At 52.8% G+C, this 18,995-nt stretch overlaps 1 protein-coding gene and 1 non-coding gene across 8 annotated transcripts in view; one reads left to right on the top strand and one right to left on the bottom strand.

The window, feature by feature from the left end:
* Positions 1 to 18,995, bottom strand: part of CBFA2T3 (CBFA2/RUNX1 partner transcriptional co-repressor 3) — a 91,944-nt gene that overhangs the window by 35,409 nt on the left and 37,540 nt on the right. The window lies entirely within an intron of this gene.
* LOC136313792 (small nucleolar RNA SNORA24) lies at positions 16,935 to 17,034 on the top strand. The gene has a single exon (XR_010727227.1). It is a non-coding gene; the product is annotated as a small nucleolar RNA SNORA24 (small nucleolar RNA).

Raw genomic sequence — 18,995 nt, 5'->3', positions numbered from 1 at the left:
TGCTTCCTGCTAGGTCACCCAATTTTATCTGCTTTGGGGCACTTGTCAGCACCTGTAATCAATCATTGGCTATGTTGGTCCTTTTGTCCACTGCCTGTCTTCTCAATAACACAGTCTTATCTTTCTGTGCACTGGCCCCAGACAGAACCCAGAATATTTGCCTGACACTTAGGTGTTCCATGAAGGTTTGCTGGCTGACCACAAAAAAAAAAAAAAGCTTCTCACCTGTCCTCCACTGTCCCAGATCCCATCTATGTATGTTTGAGAGCTCAGCTTGCTGTGGAAATAGAAAGCTTGGGCAAGGCTTGGGTAAGGACCTGTGCTCCTGCCAGTGGCCCCTGAAAGCTACTTCCCCTGTGTGTAAGTGGGAAGGACACCCCTTCATAGCGTGTCTGCGGACCAAAAAGCTATTGGAGCCTATCCCACAGAAATGAAACTTGGTTCTGGCTACTATGACCCCCTCTATCTGTGAGATGGATGCATTGCAAAGCGGCCTCAAGTCTTGACTCTTCCTAACCCATGCCCCTCCATGCCATGCGACTGCAGCTCTACCCATCCAGTTGTGAGACTGGACATAGAGGCTGGCTGTCAGCTCCATTCGTTCTCTTGTTGACCCTCCTGCTGGAGGATAAGACACGCCTGGGGCAGTCGATCCCATTGTCTCAGCTGAGGCCCATTCATGTGGGGGCCCCAGTCATAGTCAGCAGAGCTGCTGATCAAGAACCCACATCTGACCACAGTCCCAAGAGCAAGCCCAGCTGGGACTACAGTTACCCAAACGAGCCTGCCTAAACCGCTAGCTAGCCTGAAGAACTGTGAGCCAAATAATGGTGGTTGTTTGGAGTCATTAAGTTTTGAGGTAGTTTGTTATAAAGCAGTAGCTAACTGATACATTTTGGTATTTAGAACTACAACATATTAGAGGTGAAAAGATGCTTAGAGACCAACCAATCAGAACTTATAGATGACAAAACTGAAGTTGAATCAGGACCTCCTGCCTCCTGGTTCCCCATTCCTCTTGTGGTGGTGGCTTGACTTAGACAAGCAAATCTACCTCAGGATTCCCTGTTTGAAGGACATCATTGGGATGCCCGCCAACAGTTGCCTACAAGGCATTGTTTATGAGAGTGAAAAACAGGGAACAAATAAGATGACCCCAGTATAGGGCTGGTTAAATAAACTCTCTGGTCAATGGAGCCTGAAAAATCATGCTGTAGGCACATTCACTTTGGAAAAATTTTCAGGATCTACTAGCCTGAACTATCACATACCCCACGGCATGCTGGTTTTACTCCTAGGCCCAGAATCAACAGATGTGCAAATATCCATGCTTCAGCAGCAAGATATAAGAGTGTTCATCAGCTACCTTGTTACAAAGGCCCAAAGGGAATCCATCCCAAATGTCCATGAAGAGTTGAAGGGTCATGAGTCATGGTAGATTCACATGCGGAATACTATACAGAAAGGAAAAAGGACAGGTACAACCACATGCACCAACATGGACACATCTCATAAACATCTGGCTAACTGGTTGACACCAAATCCCAAGGAGCACATGCCATATGCTTCCATTTATATGAAGTTCAGAAACAAGTAAACTGGTCTATGGTGTCAGAGTCAGGGTGGGGGCTTCCCTGACAGAATGACTGGGCAGGAATCAGTGCCCAAGGGAAGGACAGATAATGTTTGTTATCTGGAACACCTTATGAAGTTCAAGCCATACACTTTTCCCCGTGTGTGTTATATTTCAAATACCGAGTTACTAGCAAAAAGGATGCCATGATAGATGGAATACTATCTAATGATATGAAAAAGTGACCCACGAGTGAGGATCAAAAGAGGTGACAAAAGCATGCAATTCCATGTTATAAGTAAACATGTGTACAGAAAAATGACAAGAAATGAACTGTGACCATGGATCCTGGTTAGAAAGTGGGTCAGAGCCATTACGTTCTTGCTGGTGTTTTCAAGAAGTCTGGGGTTTTGGCTGGGTTATGGAGCCCAGAGCTCAGACTGACTACTGATGCCTTGACCCCTTGGGCCTTAGCCCTGCAGATGGTCCTGGAGTCCAGTCTGCTACAACACCGTGGCATTGAGCAAAGAGTTAAAAGGTGGGGGAGGTGGAGAGCTCAAAGCACTGGAATGAAAACCTTCCCTGCTCTCCAAAGGGCAGCAAACACGATCCAGATGTCAGGCCTGCTCACCCTGTAGCCAGCACACAAAGGAAGCACATTCCTCACCCAGCTGCTGCGGGGGAGGCGCCCCTACATCTGGACTCCTGATGCAGGAGGGGGGCTGCCGGGCTGGGGGAGGGACAGGGAAAGTAGGGGATGCCCTCTTCTCCCAGCACCAGTCCTAGAACTCTGAAGTCCCCTTTCATCCCCCCATGCACACTGACACCAAGGGGAAGTGGCCCATCAGCAGACTGGTGCACCTAGCTAAGTGTGAATGGGCTATGACAATAAATGTGGTGGTGTGGCTGCCTGTGTGGGTGGGCACCAGGGTGTGTGTGTGGGGTGTGTGTGTGTGTGTGTGTGTGTGTATGTGTGTGTGTAGAGAGAGAGAAGGAGAGGTAAGTGGATAAGTAGGATGTGGATGGACATATAGGTGGATGGATGGCGGGGTAGATAATGGATAGATGATGGGTGGATGTTTGGTTGGATGGGGGAGGATGGTGGAAAGATGGGTAGATGTGTGGGTGAGTAGATGGATGGTGCTGTGATCTAAGTGTGATGGAGACGAGGCCCTTCACAGAGGTTCACAGGTGGTCGGCGTGGTGGAGACACAGAGTCCCAAGAGTCATGAAGTAGTGGGAAAAGCTCACTTTGGGGTCAGACAAGCCTGAGATAAGCTCCTGACCTCATCTCTTGGGTGGCCTTGGTTTCACCTGTGCACTGAGGACAATGTTGTGAGGATTAAGAGCCTGTTAAGTGAACACCTCACAACTCCTTTGCGCGCGCGCGCACACACACACACACACACACACACACACACACACCTAGGTAGGACATGTTGACTGGGGCTGGGGGCTCCAGGAGGGTGCCTCATTTTGCTTGAGGGCGACTCAGCGAAGGCCTCCTGAAGTAAAGGTCACCTATGCTGAGAGTTGAACAGAAGAAGAGTTCAGTGGTAGAGTTTGCCCCTGCTCCCATGATGGACAAAGGGATAGAATCTGTAAAGAGAGAGAGAGAGAGAGAGGTATAGGGAGGGGATGTGACCCTAAGAAAGTTTCCAGAACACCCCTGGGATATCTAAAAGATGATCTAATATGTACACAGTACCTCTAGAAGGAAACATAAACCACCTGGGGCGAAGGGGAGCACGACTTCCTTCTCTCTGCGTTCCCTTCTGTACCAGACTCTCCCCCTTTTAAAGCCCGTACTTGATTTATTTTTGAATTGCTTTTTGCCCACCAGCACTGTGCAACCCTCCACCGCCAAGAAGGAGATAGTAACAGTAAGTAACAGATAATTACAAACTGTCATATAAGTTAATAAATACACACTAGTATAAGTTTACTTACTTAAAAAATAGGAATTGATGAAATCTAAGGAACTCATGGGGCCTAGGATGTGAGTCAGGGTCTGCCCTCTGAGCTCAGTGTTGGGATAAAGTGTTAAGTCCTACAGACAGCTGCAGGCACACTGTGAGCTGGGGGTTGAGTGCCAGACAAGCTTCTAAACAGGGGTCCCCAAACTTTTTACACAGGGGGCCAGTTCACTGTCCCTCAGACCGTTGGAGGGCCACCACGTACAGTGCTCCTCTCACTGACCACCAATGAAAGAGGTGCCCCTTCCGGAAGTGCGGCGGGGGCCGGATAAATGGCCTCAGGGGGGCAGCATGCAGACTGCATGGGGTGTAGTCTGGGGACGCCTGTATCTAAGAGGTGATGTTGCAGCTGGGTCCAGAGGGCTGTCAAATTTGCACACCTGAAGAAAGGCTGAGGGGAAGGGCAACCCCAGCACAGAGCATGGCTCAGTCAAAGGCATGGGAGTTGGAATTTGGGAACAAACTAGGTGAAGGTGGGGACTGGGCAGGAAGGCCAGAGGGAAGGTCCAGCCAGTCTGTGGAGGGTCTGGAAAACCAGGCCAAGCAGTGAGGATTTTCCTCTGCCGGCAATGAGGCGCCACGAAGGCTTAAGCAATTCCCAAACTGTTTTCATTGTTTAAAAAACGTGCAAATTGGCTGCATATCACCTTGAACTCTCCAGAGAAATGCTGCCAAATTTTAAAATAATGCTGTTCATATGAATACTAAATAATAATTAGGGATCGGCGGTTTATCCCGCACGTGTTCCTCCTAAGTGCCAGCTGATTTTCCCGCCGGCCGCTGAATGGCCACCCTCGTCTGTGTGACCTGTGCAGCCCAGTTCACCTGGGATGTGCACACCTGAGGCACAAACACTGACAAGTGGCTGTGGCACCCGGGACACAGAGACTTTTCTGAGCCTCATCTCCTCCCCTGCAGGGTGGAGACGCAATCCCCCCCCCCCCCAGCTGACAGGGCCTGAGGGACTGCAGGCTACAAAGTATGCGAAAGCCCTCAAATACAAGCGCTGAAATGGGAGTTTCGAGCTCATCTTCTGGGAAAGGCAGAGACATGAAAAGGCAGTTTGGGCGGCTTCCCCTCCCCACCTGAGCAGGTGTGACTGAGCTGTGGCAAGAGTGGGCCCTACGTGGCGCCACCTTGCTGTCTCCCTGCAGGGAGCACCCTGCAGGTGGAGGACCCGGGAAGGGGCAGGCCTGGGGCTCTCTTACACCCCTTCCCAGAGCCACCTGCACACTCTGTCCCGGACATGGAAGGCACCCACCAGGGCCTGCCCTGACCCCGCACACCTAGGGGTGAAGCCAGACTCACAAGAAGACCCCACCACTTCGGGGGGTGGGGGGACTAGGCCCTTCTGCCCCTGTCACCCCAGGGTGGTCCTCCTGCCTTGCTTTCATGGGTAAGGCTGGAGGGCAGGCCCTCCAGGGGGCCAGTTCCATGCTGGGGGATTTTCAGCTAAGTCATTATTGAGGTCAAAGGTTATAACTCAGAAAGGTCATTACTGTCCTTACTTCCCAAATGCTCAGAGAAGTTTAGCTCCTCACCAAAGTCACACAGCAGTGGTACAGGGCTTGAGTTCCCAAGGACACCAAAGGCACTGCTGGCCGCAGCATGCTGTCACCTCCTCAGATAGCCATGGTGGAAAATGACTTCAGGAGTTAAGCCCAACAGCGTGGGAGCAGCCTGGAGTCAGGGTGGCCTCATATCACCTCCGGAGGTGGGCACTGAGCCCCAGCAGATTCCGGTGGCTGTTGATGACACTCTCTGGGCATCCTGAACTTGGAGCTCTGGGGTGCTGATTTCCCAGGGCCTTTCTCCCTGATGGATTCCAGAATGTTCCATCTTCTTGCCCCAGAGACCATCAAAATGTCCCAGAAATTCTAAGTGAACATCACCCGAAGGGCATCACCCAGTCTCCTACACCGCAGGTGGTGCCAGGAGACTCAGGGGCACCCACACCCCACTTTGGGTGCGGAGCCTTTGTGCATGCGCTGTGCGTGCCTTGATCACCTCTCACCAGAACCCTCCTCTCTATGTTCAGAGACACCACAACATGCTCTTGGTGAGCCTGGCAGTGCGGCCCCAGCCAGGACTTTCACTCACCTAGGAAAACCCACTCTTGGCAAAGCTCTCTCAGCAAAGAAAGAGACGGGAGGAAAAGAAAAGGGCTCCCACTCCTCCGGTCCCCAACCGGAAGTCACTCCTGTTGATAGTTCTTGTGGATCCTTCCAGACAGTTCTGTGTAAATACAATCCTGTGTATGTTTACCCTTTAAGAAAAGACAAACATAGGTGCCTACATGTCAGAGCTTCCGCTATCAGTGCTTCTCCCGCTTGACGATGCGTGTGTCTTTTCCAGTGACAACCTGGAGGCTGCACTCGGTGTCCTCACCTGTATGATAGGGATAATGATCTCTTCCCTTGCGTGTTCACAGGAGAATCAAAGTAACACAGCACACACTCACTCAAAGCCTCCTGCTGCAGCCAGGCATGCAGCAAGGGCTAAATTAGTGCCACCCTACAAAGGGGCAACTCCCTGAGCACTTGCCTCCTCAAAGGCCCTCCTCTGAGCTCTCCATGCAGGTGGGTTCATCGGTCCTACCCTGGAACCCAGGTGGCAAAAGGGTTGGACCCTGCAAAGATGGGGCAGTTCATGCCCTAGGCCCACTGTTCTCACTTAGCACATATTGGACACACAATGTGTCTCCTTGTCACTGAGAAGCTCTGACCCAGCACTGAGTGACAGTACCGGACGGTGGATGTGCATTAGGTAGTTAGACAGACAGGAGCAGAGCAAGGATGATGGGGCAGGTCCAGAAGGTCACCAGGGTGGAAAGCCCCAGGTGCCTAGCAACAAGCAAAACTGGGAAAACAAGGACCTTGTCCCCAGGGTAACCTTTCTTACGCTGGCATGTCTCTGGTCATGTGGTTTTGACCCCCTGATTTTATATCACTGGTCATGCCCTGACCCTTGTTGCCCTGGCATGTTGCTGGTCCCGCGGTTAGACTCCCTTAGCAGGGGAGTGTCCAAGAGGGCCAGAGAATAGCCCTTAAGCATTAAGACCCCAGCACAATGAGGTTCTGACTCGCCTCATATACCAAACACGTCTAGGCTTCAGTTGTGTTTCAGCTCCAGGAACAGAAAAGCAGCCAAACCAGACAAGCAAAGCCATGGCTGACATCAGGACCCCCTGCATTGACTAGTGAGTGACCCCCTGCCCTGGCGCCTACCAATCAGAAGAGACCAGGATCCTGAAAGGACACACCTGGAAAGTGGTGACTACTGGGATCCTCCCGAGACCTCCAGATGAACACTCCCAAGAGGAGGACCCAGCGTGGTCCTCTCTACGGAGCTCTGTGCTTTCCCCCACTCCTTTCCCCATCTCCCCAGGCACGTTGTCCTTGCCTTTCTCTTTCTCCAAAGCTCCAAGGGCCCTTTTCTTGCCTCTGTAACTTGTTTCCTGAACCCATTTCTTCTCTACAGCTTACTTCTGTGACTTTTAAAATAAACTTTCTTTTATAGTTTGAGTCTTGGCTCTGAATTCTTTCTTAGCCAGAATTCAAGTACCGAGGTTGCCGAACCAAGGTCAGGTCTGACTCTGCCGGTCTAAAACCTAGTGTTGTTTTTGCCTCCAACAGATGTTTAGGTCTGCACCATGCATCATGGTCACCACGAGGAAGGTGGCCGTGTGTGTGATGGAGGAACATGGTGACTATCTGCAGGTGTGGCCCCAATGTGCAACACCAAGCCACCAAAAATGCAGTAGAAAAGGTAAGCCATCCCTCCCCACCCGAGGGGCACCAGACTTGGCAGGACAGGGGCCTCTGCCATATCCCAGCCCTGCTGGCGTCCCCACAACCTGGGAACAACACCTCCTTTCTCTGAATTTAAGGAAAACAGCCTTCTCTGGAAGCAAAGCTTTTAAACAGATGTTTCCTCTTGGCCTGAGCCTCCCGCACCTCCCCCAGCCGGGCCTCCCCTCCGGGCGGGGCCTGCTCCGCTCTCATACTAGGCAAGGCGCAGGGGAGACCAAGTGATTTCAATTCTTTTTCAGAAGGGGGAGGAAAATATTAAAAAAACGTGTTTTACAAGCCTGCCTTTGCCATTGTTTATGTAAACAGGTAAATTGTTTCCTGCCTCAATTAAAAACATCTGCCACATAAATGAATACCAATTAACTCATCCTGTTTTTAATTACTCTGTTAATTACACGCAGGCAGCAGAAAGGATGGCTGGAGTAGAGAAGCCGAGTGCCATCCCTCCCCCCGCTTGGCAAGGATCCTGAATGTGTCTGGCTCCTGGAGGATGAGGGTGGCAGGGAGGTGGTGGCAGGGTGCCAACCGGGATTCCCTGAATCGGGGCTGCCGAGTGGGCACCTCCTCCTAAGGTCTTCCTGCATAGGGACCAGTGGTCAAGGGTGTCCCGTGTCCTGGCTCACACCAGGGAGGGTGGAGCCCTCCTCCTGCATGCCCACCCTGCCCCACCTCCTCCAGCCCCTCAGCCTCCTCCAGCTTTAGGGTTCTGCCTTTAGGCCCGTTGTCACGGGAGAGGAAGGAGGAAATTGAAGGGTGTGCCACTCATGTCCTGGCCACATTTTGTTGGGGCAGGGAGGATGGAGGCCTGGATGTCCTCCAGGAAGGCCTGTCTTTGAGGAGAGGCATCAGAGTCCCTAAGGCACCACTGCTCCCCAAGCACCCGCCGAGGGCTTGCACAGTGTTGTACATGGCTGGGGGGACTCCTGGGGAGCACCCGCACCCAGCCCCCACCAGCGGCTCATCTGGCTTACCCTCCCGCTCAGCCTTCACTGGGTTTGTAATGACAGTCTCCTCTGCCGGCTTCACTGTCACCCGGCCCAGGGCATGCAGCAGGAGCTCAGCACACGCTCACTGAGGGAACTTACAGCAGAGGTGGGGGGCGGGGGGCAACGACCTGTCCAGGGTCACATCATTGGTGCTGGACAGAGCAGGAACTCAGGACTCCAATTCCAGGGCTTGTGGCGAGTACACCATCTATATCACAGTGGGCCAGACTCGTGCTATTCCTGTCCAGGGAGTAAGGTATGGGGTGGACCCTCAAGTGTGCAAGTCTGACAGGCCCAAGGGGACCACACTTTGGGCAGCATGGCTCCATCTCCACTCCCCAGGTCTCTCCTTCCAGGGGCATCTCCTAATCCTTACTCTGCCAGGACAGAACATCCTGCCTCCCACAGACACGTGTGGTTATGACATTCTCCCTATCTTTGTCCTCGGGTTTACATGGCTTACAGATGCTGAAATGATCAGAGCTAGCTGGCCTTCGGAGCCCATCCAACCAGAGTGGCTAATAGGTTTCCACTTGAATGCAAGCCCAGTCAAGCAGGGCACCAGAGCTGCTCTGGAAGAAGGATGCTGCCCCAGGCAGGCTCCAAGGGAAACGAGTACTGCGATCAATTAGTGATGTCTGTCACCACCATCAGAGTGGGCAGCGATTGATTAGCCATGTCTTCCATGGGCATCAGATTAATAGCATGAAAAGGAACCCCATGTATTGGTGCATGAGGATCCAGTCCACTACTCAATTTGCAGATGAGAAGTCTGAGGCCCACAGTGTTCTAGAATAGTCTGCTTCTCCAACGACCCACAGGTGTCTGCTCAGGGGGCTGCGAGCACTAGGGGCCTTCTCTGAAGGGATGGGTCAACAATACACAAGTGCACAAGCCAAAGTCCATCTTACACCTGTCCCCAGGGGCAAATCCCTTCCACAGGCTGCCTGCATCCCTTAGACACCAGCTGTGAGCCTCAGCCTGAAATCCTGTCCCAACCTGGGAGAGAGGAAAAGGGAACAGCCAGCACTAAGTGGCCAACAAAATATCAACTCACTTAATCCTCACAACTGCCCTGTGAAGTCATTGTTAAGCAGTAATAGTGATGAAAAAGTAAAACATATTACACTTCCATTTTATAGATGGGACAGCTGAGACACACAGAGAGGTTAAGTAACTGCCCAAGGCACACAGCTATGAAGGGCAGAGCTGGGGTTCTCACCCAGTCAATGCAGCTCTGTAGCAACCCCAGCCTGAGCTCACACAACTGCCTGGATCCACTATGATCTCTCCAAATATCCAGTCTTCCCAATTTGGCAAATGAGGAGGGAGAGACCTAGAGGAGTCTGATAATATGTCCCAGACAGTGAGAGCTGGTTGCAAGCTGGTGAGGGGTAGGTACAACTTTTGGGTTTGAAGTCAGATGTCCATTCACTGTCTGGCCATGGGCTGTGAGTAGAGGGTAGGTACAACTTTTGGGTTTGAAGTCAGATGTCCATTCACTGTCTGGCCATGGGCTGTGACTAGGTCTCTTTGCATGGCTGCTCCTGAGTCTCCTCATGAAATGGGGGACACTCACCTCTGCCTTGAAGCATGGGTGTGAAGATTCTGGGGTTTTGCCAGAGCCTTCTCTGCTCCCCGTCTGCCTCCTCTTCCAGGCAGACCACCAAGCTGAATTCCTGCATGTTGGCTGGTGGTTTCCTGAGCTGCTGTGGGCCCACGCTACACAGGGCTGCAGGACTGGTGCCCTGAGACCTAGATGGGGTGGGAGCCTCTTTCAGACCTTCTGCAATACATGTTTCCTTTCAATACCCAGCAGCCATAGTGAGGGTTGGGTGGTTTCTCTGGGCCTTTTAACCATTTTAAGCAATAAAGCAACCTAATAGCAGTAAAGTCATTAAGAGGCTGGGGCTCCCTGCAGATCATTGGGACCTGGGCCTGTTGGAGCAGGAATCCCGGGCTGGCTCATCCTGACAAAGCCAGAGCCGTGTCCATGTCCGGGAGTCTTTGTGAGGAGCAGCCAGGAAGCAGAATCCATCCCTGAGGCATGTCCTTTGGGTGAGAGACACTCCACTGGCCGTCCCACAGCCCTGGGTGGTCCAGACATAAGGGAGGCCTCCCTGCTTGTACAGAAAAGCTCAGAGACTCACTGGTTGAGACTTCCAAGCAGAGATGGCTACAGGGAAAAGGACTGTGGGGATCTCAGGTCCAGCATGACCCTCACCTGGGATCTGAACACTGAGGGGTGAAGGGCTGGGAAGGGGCTCATGAGGGCAGACCCAGAGCCAAGGGCCAGGACCCCACACCTGAGAGGTCATGTCTACTGTGGAGAGGGCTGCACTGCCACATTTAAACCCTAGTGACCTTGGGGCCAAAGATAACCTCTCCTTGTGGATGAACCAGCACAGGGAATCACCTGTTCAATGGGTGATTTAGGGGTAGCTGACCTGGCTGAAACCTGAGGTGGGGGGCCTCCACCCACCCGTCTAAACTTTTCTCATCCAAAGTCACAGAATAATGTTCTCCATCCACTCATGGGTGACTCGCGTAGGAGGGCAGACAGTGGTAACAGAGGGACGGTCCTGGGATAAACTAGAAGCTATTGGTTAGTGAGCATTCACTGCTGTCAAGCCTAGGTTCAGAGTGTCCATACACTGCACCAGTTCCCAGGAGGAATCTTAGAACTAATTCCGAGGGGCACAGAGAGGGCAGGAGCCTGCCTGGGGGCACACAGTGTGGCCTCACCCACAAGCCTTCACCCCACCTGGCCCCGGAAAAACAGGGCGTATCCACAACAGCAGAGGGTCCGCTCCAGCCCTGCCTGGGCCCCCTCCCTCTAGACTTGGGAAGGTGCCAGGCAGGCAGATGGGCCTGGCGCTGGTGCAGCCGTGGTGGCAGCTGCTCTGGGGGAGAAGAACGAGGAGCCAGGCTCTACCGCCTCCCTCCTGAGTGTGGGAACCTTCTGGATGTTTTGACTCTTTCCACCAAATGGTCTCAGAACTTCGAGGAGATGTGGGGTGGGGTTCTGCTGAGTCAGAACAGCCCTCAGGGGGTTTTCTGTGGGGCTGTGAGGGCACCTCCCTCATGCTCTTCTCAGCATAAGGTGAGAGGCTCGGAGGGTGCCATCCCCCATTTGACAGCCAGGAACACTGAGGCTTTGAGAGGGTAGGGACATGCCTGAGGCCACACCGCTGGCTCCAGGGTTTCATTTCTGAACCTTGACAGGTTGCACCAGGCAATGTCTGTGAGCCCCTGTGGCACCTGCAGAACTGGGCCATACATTTTTCTGGGGGCTCCAGAGCAGCACTGACTTCTCGGGGCTACGGCACCTTCATCACCAGCACGTCCCTTAGGCTGACCCCCCTGAGGCTGGGAAATGGGGAGGCCCTGACTGCTGTCAAGGCCGTGGGGTGTGCACACCCTACCCGCCTGGGTAATGTGAAAGTTTTAATATGACTTTTTGAGAGGCTGAGGAGGATAGTGGGTAAAGACAAGGCTCCCTGTCCATCTCCCAAATGTCCTCACACCTGCCAGCAGGTCCTTAAGGCAGCGGGAGGAGGGGCCCTGGCTGCAGAGTGGCCTCGGCTGCAGTGCGTGCTCCAGGAGTGTCTGCAGGACTCGCTTTCCCCTTAACTCAGACCTGACTCACCCACCAGGACGCAGAGCTTCTGGAAGCTGAGGGGGAGGGTTTGATCAGAGGAGTAACATGTCCGATGTGGAAAGGTGAGGAGCAGATCAGGGTTATTCTGGCTCCTGAGAGAGATAAGGAACTCCTCCTTTGATATCTAGCTGGACAAGCCTCTCCCTCCAGCACCAAACTCCATCAGAATGCCTGCAGGCCCCACCTGCTCTCTGAAATGTCCATCTTCTGACCTGTCACTGTGTACGTAGGTTTCAGGAGACAAGCAACCACCCTTCCACTTGGCAGTGGTCAGCAGGCCAAGCCGTGGGAAATGTTTTGACACAGAGGTTCGCCACATGTCATACCAATACAGATGACCTGTGGTCAGCTGAGAGCTTTATTTAGGAAGGACGTGGGTGAGCCCTGAGCCTGTCAGCTGTGGGGCCGAAGACAGACCAGGGGGACGGTTTCACGTGCCTTGTGGGGCCTCACCATGGGCTCCTGCACAGAGGGGTTCAGTGACCCCGAAGCTGACCAGCCAGTAGGCCCAGCTGCGAGTGAGAATCTTGCTCAGGAACAAACTGGTCGCTGCCATGTAGTTATCAGGGTGACAAGTCATAAGACAAAGCTGGGCTCACAGAAAACTCTCTGTCTTTTAGTATTCATACCACCAACCCTGACCAGATAAAGTCCTCGGGGCCCACAGCTCAGCTCCCATGCCTTCTGTCACCTCTCAGCCCTCCTCCCTGCCCCTTCCCACCTACAAGGCCTCCTATCTGGTCCTCAGATGTGCCTCTGGGCCTCTGTGCTGCTGTCACCTGTGCCCGAGAGGCTGTGCCCTGATGGCCACCTGCTTCCCTCCCCTTCCAGATTTCAGCTCACCGTTACTTTATCAGAGAAGCCTGACCTGACTGGACAGTAACCTTCCACCCAGCCTGTGACGCTCCGTGGGGCCCTCAGTGGAGAAAATATCATTTGTCTCCTTCATTTACTGTTGGTCTCTCTCCAAGCAGAGTAGCAAGCCCCTCGAGGGCAGCAGTCTGTCTGATTCTGGAGTAGCGCCCATGAGCAGCACGTGCTCAGTGGTTATTTGTGAAAGGAGTCAATATGCACCCACACCAGTTGCATTCTAATGGGAGACTCGTCTTAACTAAATGTCACCCAGCTTCATGCCAACGTCTCATAGGCTAGGTAGCAATGTCCCCCACCTCAGGTTAAGCCTCCTGGGCCTCATTTAGGGAGGAGACAACAGCTGGAACCTGGAGTCACTGTGGTCTACCGATCGTGGTCAGAGGAGAAAGGAGGGGACTGAATTCCTGCTGCACATTGAGAGCTACATTGTCTCATAATTTGGAGAGAAATAAAAAATAATTATCCATGTACTCTGGCCAAGATCTGGGTGTTCCAATTCTTCCCTGTGTCCAGACAGACTGGGGAAGGAGAGGGTCCATCCATCCTTCTCCAGACACCTCCCCACAGGACTCCTGCCCTGCGTGAGGTCAGTCGGCGTGCCCAGGGTGACTGACAGCAGCTGCATCAGCTGATGGGTGCCACACTGCCAGGGTCCTGTCCTGCTTTCACATCTGACAGCTTTTATATTTCTCTGGGCATCTCCCTGCAGGAGGTGGGCTCTAGTCCTCTCCTATCCACACCTCATTGGCTCCTTATGTATGAGAAGTCCCTTGTCCTGGGCAGTCAGGAATAAGGGCCACATGGAGGTGCCCTGTCAACAGTCGCCACACCTGGCACCAACACTGACCCAGGATGCCCTGCATAGCTGGGCCTTCTGTGCCAGCGGCCCCAACTGCCAAGGCCACTGGCCAAGGCTCCAGATACCCTGAGGCAGAGACACAGCGTCCCCGTCAGGCCGTGTCTGGACTCCTGCCCCACGCACCTGGGGGCACAGCGTGTCCATGGTTGTTTGTGGCAGTGGGAACTGGGTGACTTCTCTGGGAGTGCACAGAGCCTGTTCTGGGGAATGTATCGGGGATCACTTGGTGTGGGGTGCGTCCTCTCCTGCCTCTGAGCAAGGACTGGCCTGAAGCGGGCCTTTGTTTTTGTTTTTAAAAAAATTCATTTTAAAGAGAAGAGGGAGAAAGAGAGAGATATAAGGGGTGCGGGGAGGAGCAGGAAGCATCAACTCCCATATGTGACTTGACTAAGCAAGTCTGGGGCCCTGAACCGGCGACCTCAGCATTTCCAGGTCAACGCTTTATCCACTGCGCCACCACAGGTCAGGCAACCAAGCCCTTGAGCAGCGTTTGTTCGGGAGTGAACAGTGTCAGGTGTGCAGACTGCCCAGGATGACCCTCAGCTGCCTCCCTCCGTGGCCCCCGGGCAGGCAGTCTCAGCGACTCCGGCAATGGGAAGGAGAGTTGGCAATGAGATAACTGTTGGTGGAATCAAATACAGCGACAGCTTGCAGGCAGACGAGCTGCTATTCAAACAAACCTCTCCAAGTCCCTGGCGAGGGTGTCCCCACCAGCCAGAGACCCTAGGCATCAGTGCCTGTGAGATGTAGTGGAGGGCACCCAGGTGGGACCTGTTCCTACTCCTCAGAGCTTACTGCATAAGGTACTTGTCCGGACTCTGGGGGTTTGTGGGGAACACACAGATAAAACTCCTGCCCTTGCAGAACTGACTGTCTAGGAGGGAGACAAAAAGTGACGTTCAGAACAGACACAGCATAGGGAGGCCGGGGTGGCACCCGGGGTGGCCGGGAAGAATCAGCAGGGGCAGGGCACTCACTGAAAAGGGACCTCAATGCGAGACCCAGTGGAGGGCAGGTGGAGCCAAGCAGGTGTCAGGGAGAGAGCACTGCAGGCAGAGGGACTGCTAGTGCAAAGATCCTGGGGTGGGAACGTGCCTGCCTGTTTGGGAAACAGCAAGAAATGTGGATTTCAGTGAACTGTGGGGCAGGGTTGTGTGGCCTCGATGCCACTGCCACAGTACGGTCTGTCCCTGGAGGGGCTGCATCTGACCGGCTTTGAACGGGACTTCTCTTGCTCTCACATGAGGACCCCAAGCTACCTCCCAAATGAGGGGCAAGGATAGAAGCTGGGAGACCAGGTGCAGAATCTTGTTCATGCCATGAAGGTTAGATGCAGGTGCCAGGGAGATTCAGTAACTGTTTGTGGAACCAAATACAGTGACAGCTTGCGGGCAGATGAGCCGCTGCTGTTCAAACAATCCTCTCCAAGCACCCGGCAAGGGCGTCCCTACCAGCCAGTGACCCTGGACAACTGTGTTCATCACCCCAGGCCAGGATGCAGTCACCTGTGAAATGAAGATGGCCAGAACCACCCTCACAGGTTTACGGGAGGACCCAGTGACATGCAGGGAAGCCTGGGCAACCAGAACAGTTGGCTCTTCTTAATTCACCTCTTGAAGCCCAGAGGACGAGTTAAACCCAGAGTGACCATGACCCAGCAATTCCTCTCCTAGGTGTTATACCCAAAAGAACTGAAAACATATGTTCACCCCAAAACCTGCACATAAATGTTCACAACAGATTATTCACAAATCCCAAAAGGTCAAAACAACCCAGATGTCCACCAGCTGATGATGGATACGCGACACGCGTCTACCCGTGCAACCGAACTTCCTTCAGTCATTAAAAGGGAGCGAGGTACTGACACTTGTGACAACAGGGACAAACCTCAAAACATTATGCTGAGTGAAAGCAGTCACAAAAGGCCACATATTGCACGATTCTATTTATATGAAATGTCCAGAATAGGCAAATCCATCGAGACGGAAAGAAGATTAGAGGTTGCCAGCGGCTGGGGGAGGGGAGAGGGAAGTGAACACAAATGAGTATGAGGTCTCTTCGGGGAGACATGAATGTGCTAAATGCCACTGAATTGCACACCTACAGATAGCTAAAGTGGTGGAACGGAGGTTCCTTACAATATTTAAATTAGAACGACCCTGTGAGCCAGCAATTCTACTTCTGGGCACACACATACCCAAAAGAATGAAGAGCGGGATTTGGAAGAGATATTTGTACATCTATGTCCATGGCAGCTTTGTTCACAATAGTCAAAGAGTGGAGCAACTCGTGTCCGTCAATGGAAGAAGGGGTTAATCCGATGCGGTCTCTCCATATAACAGAATATTATTCAGCCTTCAAGAGGAAGGACATTCTGCATTCTGATGCATGCTACACCATGGGTGATCCTTGGGGACGTTTATGCTCAGTGACATAAGCCAGTCACAAAAAGACAAATACTACGCGATTCCACTTATATGAGGTCCCTAGAAGAGTCAAATCCACAGAGACAGAAAGTATGACGGTGGCTGCCAGGGGCTGGGGAGGGAGATGGGGAGTCAGTAGTTAATGGGGACAGAGTCCAATTTGGGAAGATGAGAATTCCTGCGGATGGATGGTGTGGTGGTTGTACAACAATGTGAATGTATTTAATACCGCTGAACTGTACACTTAAAAGTGGTTAAGATGGTAAATTTTATGATCTGTGTATTTTAGCACAACTAAAAACAACCCAGTGGGGAGACTGAGGCCAGGCAAACTACAGCTTCTCTACCCCCTCCCCGCAGTGGCCTTTCTGTGTTACTAACAGCACTGGGCTGAGGAGCCCAGGCTCAGTGTGAGGAACACAATGTGTGAGGGGGCCCTGACCTGCAGGTGGCACTAATGTGGGAAGGTCACGGCCTCCCTGTTCCAGGCTCTGTGCTCTTGTCCACCTGGTGGACAGAGTAAGTAGGCAGGGAAGGCGGCTTTCCTACGGTTGGTGATCCTGGGAACGAGGACAGCAGGCCAGACCCTGGCAGGCTGGGGAGGGGGGGCCTTACCCCCACCTCAGAACACACACTACACATACATAGGAGTGCCTTTAGGGGGAAAGGAGGGACCTTATGGAAGGTCTGCCCAAATAATCTTCTAAACCAGGAGGTCTAATTGGGCTGAAGGCCATTGTAATGTGAGGAATACCACACAAGAAAGGAGTCCATGCACTTCCTAGCCATGGAAGAGCATATTCTTGTTTATTGGCAAAGCTGTCACCATTTAATTGGTATCAGATTCTGACTTACACAAGTAACATTCTCCTGAAAAAAAAAAAAAAAAAAAAAAGAAAGGAGTCCATGCACCTGGAGGGGGGGGGCGTCTCAGGCTCTGTGAGGATCAGATAAAAACCCTCCGTATACATGACATTAAGATAGATCAAGTCCAGGACCTCACAGTTATCCCCTCGACCTAGAAGCCAACCTGTGAGCTCTGACTGTGACTCAGAAAGGGAATCAAGTCACCCTGACCAGTTGTGCCAGGTGCTTGGTGGGTCCCTCCACCAGATATGGAGCAACCGTGATTGTTGAAATTCCAAAAGGAGGTTTCACACGGACAGAAAGAAGCTGAAGCTCTAAGAAGCCACCAAAATGCCAAAGTGAAGGGTTAGCATGTGGGCTAGATTAGAATTTGGGCATTTGACCCCCCCTCCCCCCATAACTAGGCTCTTCCATGCCAAATCCATGCAGATGTAAAGTGACAGGCATCCTGGGACAGTCCACATAGGTGAGTAGTGACAAGTATCCTAGAAACTGCATATGGATGTATAGTGACAGGCATCCTGTGACAGTCCATGTAGATGTACAGTGACAGGTGTCCTGCAACAGCCCATGTAGGTGTGTACTGACAGGCATCTTGGGGACAGTCCGTGTTGATGTATAGTGACAGGCATCTTGCAACAGCCCATGTAACTCTACAGTGACAGGCATCTTGGGAGAGTCCCTGTCGAAGGTAGTGACAGGTGTCCTGGGGACTCTCCATGTATTTATGTAGTAAACGGAGTTCTGGAAACTGTCCATGTAGATGGTAGTGAGAGACATCCTGGGACAGTCCGTGCAGGTCTGTGGTGGGAGGTATCTGGGAAGAAAGTTCTATCTCAGAGGCCTTTTCTGGCCCCGTCAGTGGATACTGGCTTTAGTCAGTCTCTGGGGTGTGGGGCCCTGGGTGGGGCAAGTCTGTTCTGACTTCTGTGCTGGTTCCCACCTGAGCCTCAGTCACACTTAGACAAAGTTCCCACGTTGTCATAGTGCAGCTGGGCCAGCACGGGCAGGTGGGGATTGAAACCTGGCATGCCCTCCTCGGCTGTTATCAGCTCTGGTCATCTAGACCTGCAGGGGTTCTCCTACGAGTGCCCCAGGGCAGGCAGGTGCAGGTCACACTTCCTTGTTCTGCCTGGTTTCACTCCCCACACACACATGACCCCAGCGTGCTCAGTCACACACACAAGGGCTCCTAAGGCCAGGCCACAGTCCAGCCACGGTCCACAGAGGGAGCTGCTACCCCTCTAGCAAGGCCGAGAGGGAAACCACCACCAGCCATTTGTGAGCCTGGTGCGGCAGAAACACACAGGCCCTGGGGTTCGATGCCTCGGTTCCCGACTGGAAACTCCACCTCTGTCACCAAGTAGCTGTGGGAAGTGATGATCCCAGCGTAACTTTCCTCTCTGTGAGATAGGAGGGGAATGAAGCTTGTGTCCTCAGGTAGCACAGAGCACACCCTCGGTTCTGAGCTTACTGTGTCTCCAGGTGTGGGAAGGTGGGTCAGCAGGTATGGGGACTCAGGAGCAGGGAGAGTAAGCCCCCTACCCAGGGCTCACTGGCAGGGAGAAACAGGGTGTGAGTTCAGAACCATCTGATGTCCCACCCACTAGTGAAACCCAGGACAGCACTGTATGTCCCACCAGAGAGGGGATGTGACAGCCACTTCCACAGCCAGTAACCATATGCCAGACACACATCCATCTTTCATATCTTATCTCGACCTGAGGAGACAGGAGCCCTGTGACTGCATTTTGCTTTTAAACTAAAGACACAGAGAGGGTGAGCGATTTGCTCATGGTCACACAGCCACTGGGAGGGGAATTGGGATTCAAATCCAGCCAGTGGGATTTAGATAAGCCAGCATGTTGCCCATTCCCCTCTCCACTGCCTCAGAGAATAGGGCAAGGGCTCTTGGAGCTGAACAAGGAGCTGTGGTCTCCTCTGGTCCTGAAGACCGCCCCT

The sequence above is a fragment of the Saccopteryx bilineata genome, chromosome 9 (genome assembly GCF_036850765.1).
Source record: "Saccopteryx bilineata isolate mSacBil1 chromosome 9, mSacBil1_pri_phased_curated, whole genome shotgun sequence".
NCBI lineage: Eukaryota > Metazoa > Chordata > Mammalia > Chiroptera > Emballonuridae > Saccopteryx > Saccopteryx bilineata.
Note: the sequence above shows the minus strand (reverse complement) of the source record. Positions and strands in the feature narration are given on the sequence as shown.